The following is a 17,987-nucleotide window of genomic DNA, read 5'->3' as shown; positions in this document are numbered from 1 at the left end:
GAGGTCAAACACTTTTCATCTTCTCCATGAGCCAAAGAAAATTGAAAGATTTAAACTCCCTTTGAATTCCTTTGATTAACCGAGGGAAAATATCTCAGTCTTTTCAAACTCAGAAGCAGATTTGTCGTCACTATAAATCTACCTCATTTTGACACATTGATCTCTGCATAATGGGTAACATCAAGCGTTCAGGCATTAACTAGAAGACAAAGGAAGCTGTTGAACAATTATGAATGACACTGTTACCAATTATCATCAGCACATTCACATCCCCTTTGGGTAGGATTAAAAAAAAAAAATCCTGCAACACATGAAATCAATAGGAGTTGCATAATTAACTCGGGGCGGGGAGGGGGAATGCGACATGGGGCGTTTCAGCCCACGGAGACGCCGTGGCCGGTGCGGGCCCCTGGGAGCGAGAGGTGCTAGGGAAGAGCCCGTGCTGCTCCCGGGACTGGGGACGAGCTACCTGCGGGCACAGGCTCCCAGCCTCCTGGAAGCCCTTCCTCCTCCTCCTCCTCCCCGTGCCACCACAGTGCCCAGCTTCATACAGACCCGTCGCTCCAGCCGGGGCCCCGCGGGCCGGTGCCGTGACGGATGCTCGCAATTACGGCAGCTCTTCCGTGCGGTTACTCTGCCAGGAACAGTGCTGAAACATCTTTCATTGAGGTAACTGAGAAAAAGAATAAAGCAGGACAGGGAAACCAAAGGATGAAAACAAATAAATAATGAAAATTACATCCTGGATCTTTCTCATGTGCTCTCTTTTGCTGACTTCTATGATTTTTTATTATTATTATTTGCAAGGTTTAAGAGTCACACTTTTAAAAGTGCTTAAATGCTCCAAGCCGCACCCACATAAAAGTTGCATCAGTTTAAATAACAGCATGACTTAAAACCCATTAGTTAAATAGGGAAATCCCTATACAGCCACATTTGTAACAGTTTTGGTGACTTGCTCCTAGTTATTCGATTTGATTTGGGATTAATTAAAATAATACACTGCACTTTCAACACGCTGCAACTTGCATTCATTTAACTAAATTAATGTGAAAGGTAGAGTCAGGGTAAGCAAGTGGAAATTCTTCATGTGGACAGGTCTTAAAGCCAATTCACAAAGTGATTTAGTCTTTACTGCGCAGGAACACAGAAACTTCAGATCCAATTAGTTTAATCAGCTTACACTTTATGCAAGATAGAACTGACTTCTTTCAGTACGATTATGAAGGGACTGCATGGACTAAACCATCTGTAAGTTTGCCAAGAGTGACTAGCTTTAAGGATTGAGGTCTCTGATTTTTGTTGCAATTTAGGCCCCCAAATGATCCCGTCTGTTCTAAAAACGGGGCCTCTCAGCAGAGATCAGGGAAGTGCCTCTCAAGGTTTTATCCCAATTACTGCAAGTCAGATGAGGGATTATGAGTCATGGGAATGCAAGACTGGAAGGGACAGCAAGAGATCTTGTGGTCCAACCTCTTGTGGTCCAACCTCTTGCACTAAGGCAGATTCAAATAGACTGGACCTACACCATGCTGAAGAGGTGTTAACTAAAGCCTTAAAGAAACCCTTCCCATTGCAACACAGCAAACCCCAGGTTCAGCATGAGCTGTCAGCAAGCGGGTGACCATCGCTGCAGATGGACAGTCCTTCCCACCCCATACCCACCCCAAGCCCATACTGCGAGCCATGGTCAGCTCTTCAGCAGACCCAGAGAGCAGCTGGTCACCACTCACCTTGCAGTAATCTTGGACATAATAGACGTTTGTTATCTCTCCTCAGATGCTTCCTTCCTCGACTAAACAAACGCAGGTCTAGCCACAGTTTCTGATAAGCAATTTTCAGAAAGCTTGACTTATTTTTGTTGGTTTTCCTCTGGGCTCCTTTCTCCTCCCCAGCACAACCCTATCTTTCTTGACATGCAGCAGAACTGGACAAAACTCTGCCTCTGAATCACTACAGTACTTAAATCATTACTAGACACTCTTTGAAGACAGTCTTTCAACTTTTAGTGCACTCACCTTATGGCAAATTTCTTTAGCTTGTATTTCCTCTTCTCATTATAAAAATGTCACAGGAACAGAGTCAAAAATCCTATTAAGATAAAAACAGATCACCACATTCTACAATTCCGCCTAAGAAATAAATTAGATTGGCTTGAAATTGCTTGTTATCACAAATCTGTCTCAACTGTTCAGCAATTTATTTCAGTTTAAGTATTTGTATATTGTTTAACAATGATTTTGGTTGTTTCAGGTAACATGGTCTGTACTGATGAGGAAGAAAGCAGGAATACATGAGAAAAAAAGTAAGGTAGATGAATTCCTCTCAGCGGATCCAAGAGTTGAACAGCGAGGAGAAGCAGTAGGTAGCATCCTTAGTTCCTTCATTCAGATACCAGCAATGCTTTTGTGCACCCTTACCATATTTTTCTAAAGCATTGACACGCTTTTTTCATCTTTGGAACTAAGAGGCAAATCACTGCATGCACATGCCCTAAAATGCTATATTACTGCCCTGCACCTTTGGTCTCATTAACGTTCTCTGCTTGTTAGAACCTTCTCATGCTTCATTGGCATCTTTAAATATTTACATGAGGCAGCAGTAATTTTGGCTGTGGTTAGCACACAGATCCATATTTACAGCATCTGTCACGGTGTTTGTTTTTGTTCTTGTGATGCAGTGGCTGACTGAACTCCTATACTGCCTCCCTCGCTCGGGCTAATGAAGAACCAACTGTTTCATGACCATCCTCATAACCAGCTTTCATAAAATTTCAGAAAATAAGGGTGCTGAATCTCTCTTTGGCTTCCCCTTGGTGGGTAAGTGCAACCAGCTCTCAGGTTTAATGACTCCATTGCAACGCTAAGGGACCCTACTGTCTGTGCAAACGTTTTCTGCTTCGTGTACCTAGCGATTGAGAGAGGTATTACTGGAGCATGAAAGCTGTAGATATGAAATGCACTTGTCAGCACTGCAGTAGTAGAAGGTTGTCTCCCAAGGTCAGGACAGAAGTGTCCAACATAGGTGCAACAGACTGACATTGAGCAGCAAGAAAGGCTAGCAGCTAGCAGGGACTGCGGTAGCCGTGCAGGATCAGCCCCTAGGCCCTCTGGGACTAGCACCACTTTGCAGGGCTTTTTTTTGTCCTTAAAAACTTGAAAGAATGAGTATGATTTCTAAACAGCTGCCAGGTAATAAGAGTTTGTTTCCTACTGACCATCTGACCCAGAGGCAGCGTAGTAACAGAAAACCAGGGTATTTCCTTCTGTCAGGCCCCAAGCTAAAAAGGGACAATCTGCCTCAATCCAATTTGGCCACAAAAATGCTTGTGAGGCTTTCACAGCAGCCCTGATCCGTAAATGATTTGGCTCTGAAGATCCTGAATAGCTGCCTGGGTTTCTGGCCACCTGATTTTGTGGGACTCAGATAAGCTGACTGGCTTGCAGTCAAGGAGGGAAAAAAGCTAACAACCGCTGAAATAACTTGTGGGTGGTGATGAGTCTTGTCTCAGTGAGCAGAACAAGGTGACCTTCATCTTAGTAACCCGAATGCTCTGACACTGTTGTTTTTTTTTTAAGGGATGGCCCTTTACCATGTTGAGATAGAGTGTTCCACCTAACTCTTAAGAAACAGTCCCTGGTGAACTGACTCACGGCTCTATGAATCATCATAAGTTCAATCAATCATCAAGAATTTTTTTTAAGAAAGGTAGCTATTGATGCCATATGTTATTAATTTCTTGGCACCCTTTACTAGACTTTCATCAAAGCAAAATGCTGATGCAATTAGCAAAGGATATCAATTTGTGCAGCAATTCACATTATCCCTCAAAGCTTCATTAGCCTCAAAAGCTAACGCAGTGGAGAGAAAATTTAGGGAAGTGCTCTGTTAACTTCTGCAGCTCAGCCCATCTGCACTGCTGCAGAGCTTCCCTTCATGGCTGGAAAAGAGAAATCTGGCATCATCCAACTCCATAGCACACAGAGAAAGTGTTTTGAGGGAGAAGACAACTGTGTCCTGGCTCTATCTCGCCAGTTCAGTACCTGAGGACCTACTCACAGACTCAGCACGGTCCCAAGCTATTCTGTGGGACTGGGCACGTTTCTAGACCCAGTAGCCAGAGGGGGTTCTGAAAATAAATACATACAAACATACAAGAATCAAACTTCCTGCCCTGGAAAGGTGCTGGAGAGCCTGCCTGCGAGTGATGCTCTTCTTCATGTGGCTGTGTGCTTTGGCCTCTTCATGCTTGTTCCCTGCAAACACTCCTGAGGTCAACGAGATGTTGTACTTCTCCCGTTATTTCAAAGAAAGGCCAGTGGACATCAGCAGGAAACATCTGCTGGTGGGATGGAAACCTCACTTCATGGCCTTTTTGCCAGGAAGGCAATTCGGTCTTTATGACTCTTAACACAACCAGCTCTTTATACCCATTTCCCTACATTTGCCATGAAATGTTTGATCCCCAGTTTTCTCTCTTTTTTTTTTCTTTCAGCTGAATAACTTTCTATTATGTTGATCCATGCTGTCGTCTACTTCTCCGCAGTTCTGAATACAAACCTTGCCCTTGACTGCACAATAAAATGAAAGCCTTCAGGTCACAGCTTTTAGAACACTTGATACTGTTTTTTCTTTTATGGAAAGAATAAATGATCTTATCCTTGCAGCAGAGGAAAAAGAAAAAAAAGGTTATCACAGGCTACAAGTGCACGTCAAACAGACTCTCACTGGACGTGACTGATTCTAAACCCAGTGACCAGCTTGCATGGCATGACAAAAACATTAACTCATCTTCAGATTAACTGATCAGTTAGTGTAAAGTGCATAACAGGATTTCCCACATAAACAGATTTACTAGGGGAGCCACGACCAGGTGTGGCAAAAGTATTTTCTCTTTCCCTCCATGGCACAGCTGGAGCTAGACTACATGAAAAGCAGGCAAGCCGTCCCCCAGTGCCACATCTGGGAGCAAAAGGTCAGGGATGGCACAGGCTAGGGAGACAGCTCGGACTATGGCTTGCAGCTGGACAGCCAAGTACGCATCATCTCTTGAAGTCTTCAGATCGGGAGCAGTAAATATGTTTTAGTCAAGCACCAATTGTTTGGCTTAGCCAAAAAGACCTGATGAAAGCCTATGCCCGCAGGCTGCATTACACCACTTAGTGAGCTGTAGCAACCTTAAATAACTACGGATTTATAGAAAATTACAAAAAGCAACAGAACTTAGGTTAGAGATACCTTTATGTCTGGTGTAAGTGATGCACTGGCGTATCCAGAGAGAAATTTGGCTCAATGCACTTCTGTGCAAATTCAGTCCCAAAGACCATGAACAGCTTCTCATCTCCCAGGAGCCGCTCACCTACATCAAAGGGCTGAAGAGGCCAGCAGCAAAACATGTTCATGACAGGTTGGCTCACTTTCTGTAAGCATCCCCATCCTTCTGAGTTAGATCATTTGCATTTTATACAAACAACTGTACAGCTGGAGGTAAAAATATACACAATATATAGGTTGAAGCCCTGTTCTCCAGCACACTCCAGCTGCTTTCTGCTGTAGCTGTATCCCACATGGCCAAAGGCTGGCAGCAATAGTCTGTTTAAGAACATCGTACCAAAAGGATGGGGAGACAGGGTCCGCTCCTTTGAGAAGACGCTATCTCCTTTCCTGGAGCTCACATCATAATTTGCAGGAGCACACTGAACTTCTTATGCCTTCCTGGGATGGAAAGTTCGATTGCCTGGTGACAAAAACTGCAATAACCCTGCTCAGCTGAGAATAACTTTGTTTTCTTATCCTTACTAAGCGCCCTTCCCTTTCACCAGACCCGAGAAAAGCAAGAAAAAAAAAAAACAGCAAATGTATTTCTACATGGAAAAGTCTGATATGTCCCACTGAAATAGTGAACATGTTCTGAGGCAAACCCTACCTCTTATTTATTATTCTCTTTTACACTGTTTCCTTTCAACTTTCTTAGGTTTAACTTAAGGTTAAGGTTTAAACTTTCTTGCAATTTCCCAAGATGAAAGAGGTTAAAAAAAAATAAAAAAGCCATTAATTCTGCTATTTTACTTGTCTAGAATGGCATGACTTAGGGTCTTTTTAAAATCTGAGCAGCTTGGAAAACAGCAGGAATTAGTAGAGAGGGCTTGTAACTGAACCAGGCCGTTTAAATTGACTGCATTATCTAGCTTTCCTCTGGCTTCATCTTTGAAAATGCAGGCAAGTCTAACTGCTAAAAAAAACAATGCTATTTCTATGCTGGAGACGCGAATAATCTGGTGGCAGAGACATCAGCATGGGACTTGGAAGAAGTGCTTTCAGTTCTGAATTTCAGTCTGCATGACAGGCATGTTATGTGATCTCAGGCACATCTCGTACAGACAAACTTTAAAAAGTAATTAGGTGCCCAAAGATGCAGATCAGCATCCATGGGACGAATACAGCGGGAACTAAGCATTTACCTGTTTGAGGCTTTGAATTCTAGGCTCCCAAGCTGCCTCAACATATTTCAAAATTTTGGCATATAGAGACCTTTAAATTAATTCGATCTTAAATTTATTTAGCCCACCATTTTGGAAGAGGAAGCAGAAGGATCACTGTTGTTGCCAAGGTGCAGAGAATGCATGCTACCTGAAGACTTAATGCCTGTGGCATAATTAGATTAGACCTTAAACCGGCATCTTTTGTAAGTTCTTGAAGAAGTACCAAAGCCTCTCCAAATCTCATTTCATCAGGGCTCATAGCACTAATCTGTCTAAACAAATTTACCCACGTACCTCCGTAACGGCTTTTGTGTGGTCACAGAACATGCACGCAGACAACTCGCACCACTATGTGCCCTAAATACTTCATACACAGCTGACAGTGAAAGCTAAGACAGGGGAGTCTTTTCTCAGTCTAACACTAGTTCTGCTTTCAGCTATGAGCACTATCACCTCTCCATCTACCTGGAATTCAAAGTCACAGAGAGAAAATAAATCCCACTCTCAGTACCTTGCAGGGGGAACACTGGAGCTGCTTTTTGCTTTTCTGAATCTTTGTGGTCAGGATAGGTCGCAATATAAGGGGGATCTTTATTCCTCCAGCCGCACAAGTGCCTTAGGCTGAATCCATGCTATCGGGTTGTTTGGACGCAGCCTTGCAGTACGAACCCTTCAGCCGCCCCGTCCAGTCTGAGGGATTCCCACCCGTCCTCGCAAATCTAGCAGGGAGCCTACGTGCACTCTGGATCCTCCCGACTGCACGGGCAGAACCGAGCACCTACAGATGAAGTCTGTCACCTTGCAGTGAGCCACATCAGCTATCTAGTAGAAAACAGAGTGAGAAAGAGATGGAGATTCACTATTACACCCACTCTCCTGGAGTTGGGTACTGAAGTCAAACTCATCCTTCTTGCAACAGCAGAAGAGCTGAGAGGTAATCCTTACCTCACAGCCAGGTTTTCAAGAGTCACATTTGTATTATTTTGCTTTCAGTAGAGGAGTTGTTTGTGCCCTGATGTGCCATACCACAGAAGAGCCCAGAACCACTGTGCTAAAGGCTGCCCCAAGAGGCAGCTCTCAGGCTCACCCTTGAGGCTCCCCTCAGCATAGACCACGGCCTGTTTGGCAGAGAGAGGCTGACTCTGCAGACTTGGCACTTGAGACACTCACCCATAATGGGAGAAGTCCAGCAAACACCTAGGTATGTCCAGTCTTCCCTGTTGAGGCCATTCTGCTTGGAGGAGCCCTCATGGATTATCATCTCATATCCCCGTGGTTAGAGCACACCTGCGAGATGGCAGAGTTCCCAAGACACTGGCGGACCTGCCAGTTCCACTGGTGCTCCACAACCACCTCACGGATTTTGTGCAAAGCCAGATACCCAAGCCATTTTCTAAGAAAAACCAGCAGCTCGGACCTTGCACTCAACATAGCAATACACCTGTTTGGGAAGTCCCTGGAGACATAGCTTAGCTCTGCCAAGATTTATAGGAGTCTTCCTATTTCCAGTGTTTCTAAGTGGACGTTTCAGTAGTGTCTGTTGTCACCCAAAGCTTGTACCTAATTCACCTTCTTGATCTAGCTGAAGGTCTACGTGTGACATTAAGCAAAGATTACTTTGCTCTGAAGCCTAAGACACTTCCACAAACTAAAAGCCAGGCTGGCTTTGCAGGAATTGTCGTGACTGATAAGAGTATGCTCATGATATCTCCAGTTTTCCCTCCATTTATACCCTACCCATTTGTACAATACTCAGTACAGGATAGTTTACATCTAGACACAGAAAGGCTGAGCCTCTCCTGCTGTCAGCCGGAGAGTGATAGGAATGTGAGTAACTTCAGGAGGAGACAGTATTGCTCATTAGCATACTGGCAGCCTACCATCCATCGCTGACCACGCCATATGAGCATCTTCACAGGCATCCATCATTTTTGGTCAACCACAATTTTACCCTGTCAAAGCCAAGCAGTATTTTTGCAGGAAGAAGAGCACACCGTGCATTGCAAGGATGCGATCATGATATAAATTCTACCCTATCTGCCTTTTCAGCTGTATTGTCATGACAGATGGCAGATTGCAACACAACTCTAGCATCTCCCATTTAACTTCAGAACAACTTGCCCTTCTGGTTGCACAAAGTCTGTCATTATACAATCCCTCTGTGGCAGCTGCTGTGAAATCATGGAATATTAAGAGACTATCAATCATTCTTGTTTTCTGAATCTCTACAGAATTGATAGCAATTGTATTTCTGGATAAGGCCTCTTGAAAGAATAAAAGTAAGTGATAAGTAACCATGGAACCACAGTGGCAGCACAATGCACTTAGGAGAAACTTACTGTCTCCTCAAAGTGGTTAATTGTTTTCATGCCTGGTCACAGGCCTGAGCCAATAATAGGCTACATATGCAAACGCCTACAAGAAATAAATATATCAAATATGTCTGTTAAAGACTAAACTCATACCAAGGTCCTGTGCAAGAGATGCTTCCTACTGAAAAAAGCGAAAATTCTCCAAAGTGGGGAGTCTCGTGGAGGCAAGAAGACAAGTACAAAAGGACAATCCTGGTCTGACAAAGAGCTCTAAGAAAATAAAGTAACGCCTTATCTAATTAAGAAACATGTCCAGACAATCACCTAGACAAAAAGGAAACAAAAGACATTTCAAGGTGAAAAACTGAATCTGCCTAGATGCACTTCAGAGAGGGGACTGGCTGTAAGAGCTCCAAAGAAACATAGATGGACTCTAATTAATGCTCTCTGATAGTGATCTCTACAACAGATATGACCTGAGGGTTAATACGGGCACAAAGAAGGAATCTCTGAGAGTCTGTTGTCGGAAAAGGATTAGGTGATGAGGAAGAGCGAGCTCTCTCCAGTTTAACCCTAATATCAGTGAATTAAGACAGTTTCTCATTTCTTCAAGGTTTTTTTATTATTTATATCTGTGTTAAAGAAATGTTTTTATTTGCTTTTCAGCTAAACTTGGATTGTCATGTACAGCTCAAAGGAAGAACTGTGTAATACAGCATTCCTCACCCAACAGCATGGTAAATCTCTGTAAAGGAGACTGATTTTTAGAAAGAATGTGGCTGGCCAGAGACAAATCCCGCAGAGGGGCTGAAGGGCTTCCAGCCTCTCATACTTTCCAGGTGAACATTACACGACCACAAATAAGAGGCTGCTGGTGATGGGGTTTGGCCTCTTCCCCTTGAAATAATTTTTTTAGAATAAGTAAATGACAAGCCCTGGTTAGACTCTGGACAACCATCTGCATGTACACAAAATAGCAGTGGTTCTTAATTCACTTATGCCTGGGAAGATTTCGTATTTTCTTCTGAACTGTGCATTAAATATGCTTTCATTTGCAAATTCAAGCCCTATATTTCTTTTCTCTTGGTCTTTGTTGTTTGCAAGGATTCAGATTTTAGTCAGGACATCCTGTGCATCCATTCTAAGTATTTTTGGCAGTAACCATTTATTCAGTATGAGAAAATCAGTTGGCTTAGCGCAGTGAGTGTAGCTAAAGGCTGGAAGGATGGGTGATGAAAAGTAGGTTGAATGGTTGGCACTATTCTCTTTCCTTAGCTGAGAAAGAAATTTTGCAGAGTTAATTTCTGTTTGAACTAATTAAAGTTTTAATTTGGGACAGTGTATACCACACACCTGATTGCAATCCACCTGCATGGGCCCTTCAGATTGGCTCCTACTGTTTTTATCCTAAGGTTTTTGTTAATTAAGTGCATAAATGTAAGCTTTATTAAAATGAAAAAGAAGTCCAGACTTGCTCATTGCAATTAACTTTTCCCTCACACACAGTGAGAATTAACTATTGCAGGACAGACTCTATAATACCAGCAAATGGACACAGGTCCAGCCCCATAAAATGCATATGATGGGGATGATGATGCTTTTATAGAAACAGCAAGTTATCTTTCTATAAAATTTGTAGCACTGAAGATGCCAAGTCAAAGTGGAGGCCTTCCTCCATCTTCTAGAGCTGTGAAACCAGCCTGGTTTAGAGGCCAGCTGCAGTTCAGTGTTACCATAAGTCTTTGGACCCACCTGACCATCTGCATTATGTTCCTCTGACCTAGGCCATGCTCTGGCAGCTTGGAGAGGGAGTGTTAGGCTTTTATGACAGATGTCTTTAGGCTAACTCTGAATTTACAGCTCCCAGGGTTCTGGATGCTTCATTAGTCCTCGCCTGCTGGCATCTTGAAACATGTCAGGTTGCGTTAACTTGCTTGTCATCATTTTTAGCTGTGTCATTCAGAAATGGGAACCACCTTGTCTGTCCCTCTCTGCAATGTATATTGAGACAAGGGGTCCCCAGGACACCAGTCTTCCTTCATGCAGCTCACCTCAGCCATAGAAATTCTCTGCTTTTCTTCCTATTCCCCTGGTGGCAAACTCCACTTAACCCAGACAAATTACTTCATGTGTAAAGAAGCATTCAGCTGCCTAAAAAACACAAGATCAAGTAAAGGATCTCCACATTTCACATTCTGTTCCATGTCTTTTACTGTGCTACTTAATTTCTAGTGTAACAGCCTCATCTTTCACCGCAGTTCGTAACGAGCTTACACCCAGGCCAAAATACTTGCACTGGTATTTATTTCCACTGAAAACCAGCACCATTTAGCTGTGCTCTGTCAGTGTGTGTTTCTCACCGGGGCAATCTAGGACTACACCAGGAAGGCTAATAAGGTACCTGGTTCATTAGCCCCACATGGCTGCTACACCCCATGTTGACCGAAGCAAAGGCATGACGACGCGTTTCACGTGAGAGAGAGCTCTTGTTTTGAAATGTCATCTCACCCATTTCAGCCCCCTTGAACAGTGACAAAAGTTATACAGATATTGATGTTTTAATTAGTCTGAGCCACCAAGTGAACAATAACATGTTTAATATCCCCTTACTAGTTTTATAGTTCTGCATGATCACACATAATGTCTCTGCCACTCAGAAAGCCTGATTTTCCTCTTCATCTACCGCTATGGTGAAAAATAGCTAAATCATCCACTTGCCTCCCGGTTAAATCTTACAACAATTATATTATCAGAGTTAAAGAAACCACGGCCCAGCTGCAGAAGAGATGTTTACGTTGGGAAAAACTTGTGCAACTTTTACGGATTCTGTGGAATTTTTTGGTGTTCAGCATCTTTCCTCATAGCACAAAGCTTCCCTGCACGTGAGAAGATTTGTTGCTAAAGTTCAGGTGTAAACATGCTGTAGATGTATAGTAAATTGTGATAAATTGCCTAGTAAATACACTGGCAAAGATGTGCTTGTTCTGATTGCTCTCTAAACAGAGTTGTCTAAACAGTGAAAGCCAAACAGGGAAGAGCATGTTTTGTGATCTGAATTAGGATTTCGACCACCACACTGTGGTAGCTAGCAGGGTCCTACCCACCCCGGACCCCCGCGAGCACCGATATGGAGATGCCAGCATTATCCCTCCAATCTCTTTGGTTATACGCTGGCAACAGCTACTGTTTGCAAAGTCCGAGGCACCCAACGGGAGGGAGTGACCGCACCAGAGCCCCCAGGGCCATTACGCGCTGGTCGCTCCGTCTAGACTGGAAAACTGCACCTTGCCTCAAAGGAGCAGGCAGAGCCGCCCGCCAGCCAGCCTGGCCAGCCATTGCCATTCCCTCAAAAAAGGCCTGGCAGAAACAAGGCAGCACTGTTGGAAGAAGGCTGGGGGATGAAGGGAGGCCCTGACAGCTCCAAAGCTCATCTGCCTGGAATCAAATCTGGCAGGATGACCCTACCTCTTCTTGCTCCACTACCATCTCGGAGGTGAAGGTAGATCTGGCTGCGCTTTGTTTCACTAACTCTGCAGAATAATTGCCTGAGTTGCCTTCCAGGAGGAGCTCGGAGCGTGTTTGCTCGACTGGACCCTACTTCCACGCAGAGAGGCATTGATGAAGCACCACCGCTCCGTCGCCGTGCAGCTGTGCCCTAGAGCCACAGAGCAATGCCATCATCGCGGTGGATTCGCACTGAGGTATGGCATGTACGGGACTGCTTGTTACCATCGGTCCCAAGTCTGAATAAATTACATCAGGGAGAAGGAGAAGGTCTATTTGGGTTAGGTTGGATGTGGGCAAAAAGCTGGTTGTCAGAAAAATTAGCAGTCAGATCCCTGGCCTAAAGGAAATTGGATGTTCAAAGAAACCCTTGACATAAGGGGAGAGAGCAAACAGGTCAATGGCATGCAGACATCACAAGAGAAACAAACTGGCATCATCACCGTTTCCCAAAAGATACCGGTGATATCTGGCACAGAGAGTTCTGTGATGCTGAAACAGCTTACGTGACAACCCAGAAGGAATCCCAGTCAAATAATGTAAAAATTAAGACACTTCACTTAAACACTTCTGCATTAAAAGTTAATTACTGCACCAGGAATTCATTACATGTAGAAACTTGCATTAAGAAGCAGGAACACAACCCCGATTACATCAAAATTTCAAAGAGTTAAAGAAACCATATCTGAAGAGCTTTCATTTCTCTGTGAAGCATTCGCTTTATCTCTGGTGGCACTTGCAATTGCAGCATGGGTCGGATGCTGTTCTCAGCCATCCTGGTGCACATGCCCAGGGACTCTGGTGGCACGACTGGTGCTGTGGCAGCATTACTGCCAAGCTGCGCATGTGCTAGTGAAACACCAACAAACATAATCTCTCTGTCCACATAAAAGGGTCAAGATTTCTCCTTGTTCCCAATAACAGCACTCCTAGAGATAAATACATTCAGGAGCTGTCAGATGAAGGCAGCTGTTACTTGGCTCCAATGTTCGAGTATTTGCTCTTTTGGGGAAAATAGCACTAATGTCACTCTGGAAAGAAAAAGGTGTAGGTACATTGCAAATCCCACAGTTCAGGCAGGACCTGGTCAGGTACTGCAGAGCTGCCACAAGCCGTAACGGAGCAGGGTACGTCCTTCGGTGGCTATCCCTTCTCGTTAGCAATAGCAACACTGCTGCCACTACCTCTGTTGCAGCACTGCCAAATAGCAAAGGAGCAAGGACTTTTCAACACCAGCCTAGATCAAAACAAAGCAGAGGCTATGGGGAACCAGTTTCCACAAAGGCGTATGCTGATCCCAGGAATATGAGACCATCAGACCTCAAAACATGGGCAAAGAAAGGCAAGCTGTTTCATCAGACCTGTTTTCCCTCCTTACCCAGACCTGCACACTACCAGAACAAGAGCGTCCTCTTGAGCTAATCGAGTAGCAGAGAGTGAGAAGAATAAAAGCTGTTCTGATGCCTATTTCCAGGGGATACAGGGCGGCTGTGCAAATGTTCACATGGCAGATTGCCTCCAAGATGCATCTGGCACTCCTAAACCAATTCCCCAGAAATGGCTGGACTGAGTATTTTCTGCTGGTGCTGAGTATTTTTATAGCAGCCAGATATTCTACAGATTACAAGAGCTGCCTCTCAGCTCTCATAGTCAGGAAACATCCCATAATCCCCTTCTTGCAAAAAAGAAAGTCTCCCCTATTTAGACATTAATTCACCTGAAAGGAGGAGAGACATCAGGATACAAACATTGCATATTGCAACGAAAGGTGTCCAGTAACTTTGGGGTGAAAGTCCACATTTCCTCCCTTCCTCACAAAGGAAAGCTCTGATGTTTAGCAGTTCTCTCGAGAGGCTTTAAAAACAAAGAAACAAACCTTCAGGCAGCCCCTTACCCCTTCCAATCTGAAGGCAGATGCAGCACTGCCCCTGCTCCCTGGTTAGACGGTCTCAGGACAGACGAGGACACAGAACCTCGCTGGGATCGGGAGCTCCCTTTCCTGCACCGTACACAGAAGCACTGCCCTTCTCCCAAAGGGAGAGCAGCCCAGCACCTCCTCATCCTCGCCTTGCAGCCCAGGCACCTCACACTGGTATTATATTCCCATCTCCCTTCCCTGCTCCATCCTCTTCCTTGCCACAGCTTCTCCTACACTGTCCTCCTGCAACAGTATCTGCCTGCTGCCTACTACAGCAAATCTGGGATTGACAGGATGGTCTGCCGGGATTAATTAGGTCCTTCCCTGACCTTTTCCTGAACACTGCTGGGACTCATCAGCAGCCCTAGCTTCACTTTCGCCTTAAAACTAAAGGCTGAAGAATTCAAATTTCCTCATGTGCTGACAAAGGCACCTTATTAAAGGCAGTTGCAATACTGCCCGTAACCACCGTCTTACAGACAAATCTAGTTTGCAAGATTTTAGCTTTAAGCTCTGCCTGGCACGCGGCATGTCCGTCAAGATGCCCTCATTCGTGCTTAGGCACCTTTTGCTGCCTGACCCTCGGATTCATTGCTGCAGGAACAATAAATTCAGAGGAGACTACGAAACAGCCAACTCCCCACATAAACTTTTGACAAGATTTTTCATGAAAAAACACTTTCAAAAATGCTAACTTTTTAAGCCTCTTATTCCCTTAATTCATCTATGCCAAGCACGCAAAGAGATTACACTGCTGTGTATACATTAAAACACAATAGTTATATCATATTTGTTCTGCTTTCCCCCATTCATCTTTTTAATTAAATTGACCCTTTAGGATTTTCTCTTTCAGGCAGTGAATCGAGTTTGCTTGAGAAATTAAAGGCATTAAGTTGCTGTCTGAGATATGCAGAAGACAGTGCTTTCTAACCCCTTTTTCAGAAAAGGTAAGATTCTCTCACACAGCAGTGGAACAAATAAATCACCCTCAGGCCATTTCCAGTCAGATGCACTTCTTCATCTTGTACTTTTTGTTCTCTGTGTCATGCACGCATCGGAGATTTCCACATACGCTGGTGGATTGGTGTCAGCGACGTATTGCTGACAGTGCAGGCCCACAGGAAGCTGGGACAGATGACAACTCCTATTCGCACGGATCACTGTCATGAAATTACTGCAGCTAAAGGGCAATATATTTCTTTTGCACCATGACAAAAAGTCCAGCGTGATTTTCTTTCCCCCAGACAGAAAGCAAGCAAGGAAATAAGCACTGCCAGACTTGGCAAGCGTCGGAGCACTGACGTGCATCGTCCCACCTCCGATATCCCCTCCGCACTCCCAGGGACGCAGCAGTAAGGAAGAAAGACCAGGTTCTCCTGTTTGCCCGTGGCCCATTACCAGCCGAAGCCAACCAGAGCAGTTCAAACTTTGAGCATCGCTAAGCTGCCAGGGCGCAGGGCAGCCCCAGTCCTCGCTGCGAACCCTGATGTCAGACCAGGTCACCCCCATCATGGTTTGTTGTGGGATAGGATGCTACAAAATCAAGTAACGCAAGTAGGACTTTGAAGTAATTGGTTTTGTAATACTTCATTTTTCTAAACAACACCTGTTAAGGTTAGGTTTTGAAGGAGATGATGGAGAAGGTGTGGAAAGAAGAGGTGCAGGTTAACGTGACCCACAACATGACATGCCCGCAGAGCTGAGCATGTTCAAACCCATTTCCTGAGCTTCTTCATGTTTCCTTCCCGTACTACTTTCTCTGTCTGACACTTACACTAATCAGTCATTTTGTTTTCTTTAGATCTTTCATTCTCACACTCCTTTATCTTTGTTTTATCTTTCATATCTTATTTTAAAGTTTGAAACTTGAGCTTCTATGCCGTGAGGGACAGTCCCAATCACAGCTGGATTGTCAGGGCGGGAGGAAACATTACTGGAACGTGTATCTCAGAAGCAAAACAGCTGAAATAAGAGATCACTTCTGAAGGGCTCTGTAGGAAGAGCTACGTTCTTTAAATTTCACACAGCTCCTTTTTTTTCTGACTGGTAGGAAAGGCTGGGTTGGCTCCACCAGAATTTGAGCATCATCCTTTGACCACTGAACCATCCTTACTTTTCTCACTCATGATGGTTGGCAAGATCAAAATGCTTAGCTCACAGATTATTTTCCAGCTTGTTCAGTACTCTTTCCAAAGCTAAAGGCAACAAGATTAAACAATCCAAGTTTATAAGCCTGTTTATCTACATACTCTAGGCATTAAACCTGCTAGGACTGTTTATACCACTATAATTACTTTCATTCAGACTGTTAAAGCCAGATCATTAGCTTAGGTTACGATGACCTATATGCATGTTTAAAACCCATTTATCCTATTAAAGAGGTTTAAAATCTGTCTCCTTTCGTGAGATGTCCGTGATTCCTGATTTATGATTTGGACATGCTGTAAAAGTAAAAGCAATTACCTCTCTTACGGTCAAAGCCCACTGCCTCAAGGTTGCCAGAATACATCTATAAGTGAAGAGCAACAACTCTAATCTTCAGCGTGAATGACAAATGCAATGGCTCTTGCAATGCTGCCTACGCTGGTGTCTGCGTTCCAGGGAGCACTACCTCAGCTGACAAGTTTCAGCAGGAACAACACCACCTCAAGCTTCTCAGGATCCAATGTGCTGGTTGCTTCCTGTCAGTAGCCTTACTTGCTGTTTATCTGTTCTGGCTTTTTTAAGAAATGGGGGGGGGGGAAAAAACCACTCTGGAGATCTCCAGATTTCTCCATGCCACCTTGCAAGAGCCAAAAATCTTTCATTTGAATACTTTTCCTTTGAAGCCTTCCTGAATTTTATTTCAAATGAAGTTTCTCCGAATGTTGCTGGAAATACAATGATGCTATAATGCAGAATATAGTTGGTTGTTGCACCACTTTGAGAATCTGAAATACAGCCACAAAATAGGCTATGCCAGGCAAAGTTCTGTCCCAGAAAGGATCCCAGAGCCAGCCTCCTTTGGAAAAATTACCAGACTCTCACATTTTTGTCCCAAACATGCTGTAAATACAACTGGAGGTCTGAGGGGCTCACCCACACAGGTGGATGCTGACGGTCAGATGCTGACCCTGCAATGCAAGCGAATGAAACACGAGCCAGTTAAGTTGTACCTGTGCAACACTGTGCCCAGACTAGCTAACTAGAAACATATAGAAAATTCAGTGTTTTTGGATATCACCAAGACCTGAAAGCTGCCTGGAAGCATCCCTTCAAAACAAAGGATATATATATATATATAAAGTACAGCCCCACTCTGGGAGTGGGGGTTATAGCAATTTTTCTTATGCAGTTATAAACAAAAACCCCACATGTAAGTCAGGGTACTCACTCCTAAAAACATGGAAGTTATTCCCTCTCTTCTCAGGGTAGCAGAGTCAAACTAGCAAGATCTTCTGGAGATTTCTCTAATATTCATGTATTTCTTCCAGTATGAAGTCATTCTAACAGTCACATAAGTCTAATTTTAAATGCTTCAGTTTAGAAATAATTAAGCTTTTGTTCATGCTCTGTAAATTAGAAAAAGTGATTATTCCAGTGCCTCCCACCCTTCTTTTTGGCCTCTAGTAATGAAAAATCAGCTTTGGGCTTATTGTATATACATGTTACAATATATGGGTGGCTTTGGCGTGCACAACAAAGCTGTGCATAAAACATTACTAACCCAGCCAGTGTAAAATGACCGGAGTATAACCTGGCTGATTCGTAACAGCTGTAGGGTCTGCTCAC

General features: G+C 44.0%; 1 long non-coding RNA gene across 1 annotated transcript; it reads right to left on the bottom strand.

Annotated features, from left to right (window-relative positions):
• Positions 1–439: 439 nt before the first annotated feature.
• Positions 440–16,750, bottom strand: LOC135329737 (uncharacterized). The gene is made up of 3 exons (XR_010391344.1): positions 16,680–16,750; positions 2,019–2,091; positions 440–673 (listed from the first exon to the last, which is right to left on the bottom strand). It is a non-coding gene; the product is annotated as an uncharacterized LOC135329737 (long non-coding RNA).
• Between the last annotated feature and the right edge of the window lie 1,237 nt (positions 16,751–17,987).

Source organism: Dromaius novaehollandiae, chromosome 13, assembly GCF_036370855.1.
Source record: "Dromaius novaehollandiae isolate bDroNov1 chromosome 13, bDroNov1.hap1, whole genome shotgun sequence".
Taxonomy (NCBI): domain Eukaryota; kingdom Metazoa; phylum Chordata; class Aves; order Casuariiformes; family Dromaiidae; genus Dromaius; species Dromaius novaehollandiae.
Note: the sequence above shows the minus strand (reverse complement) of the source record. Positions and strands in the feature narration are given on the sequence as shown.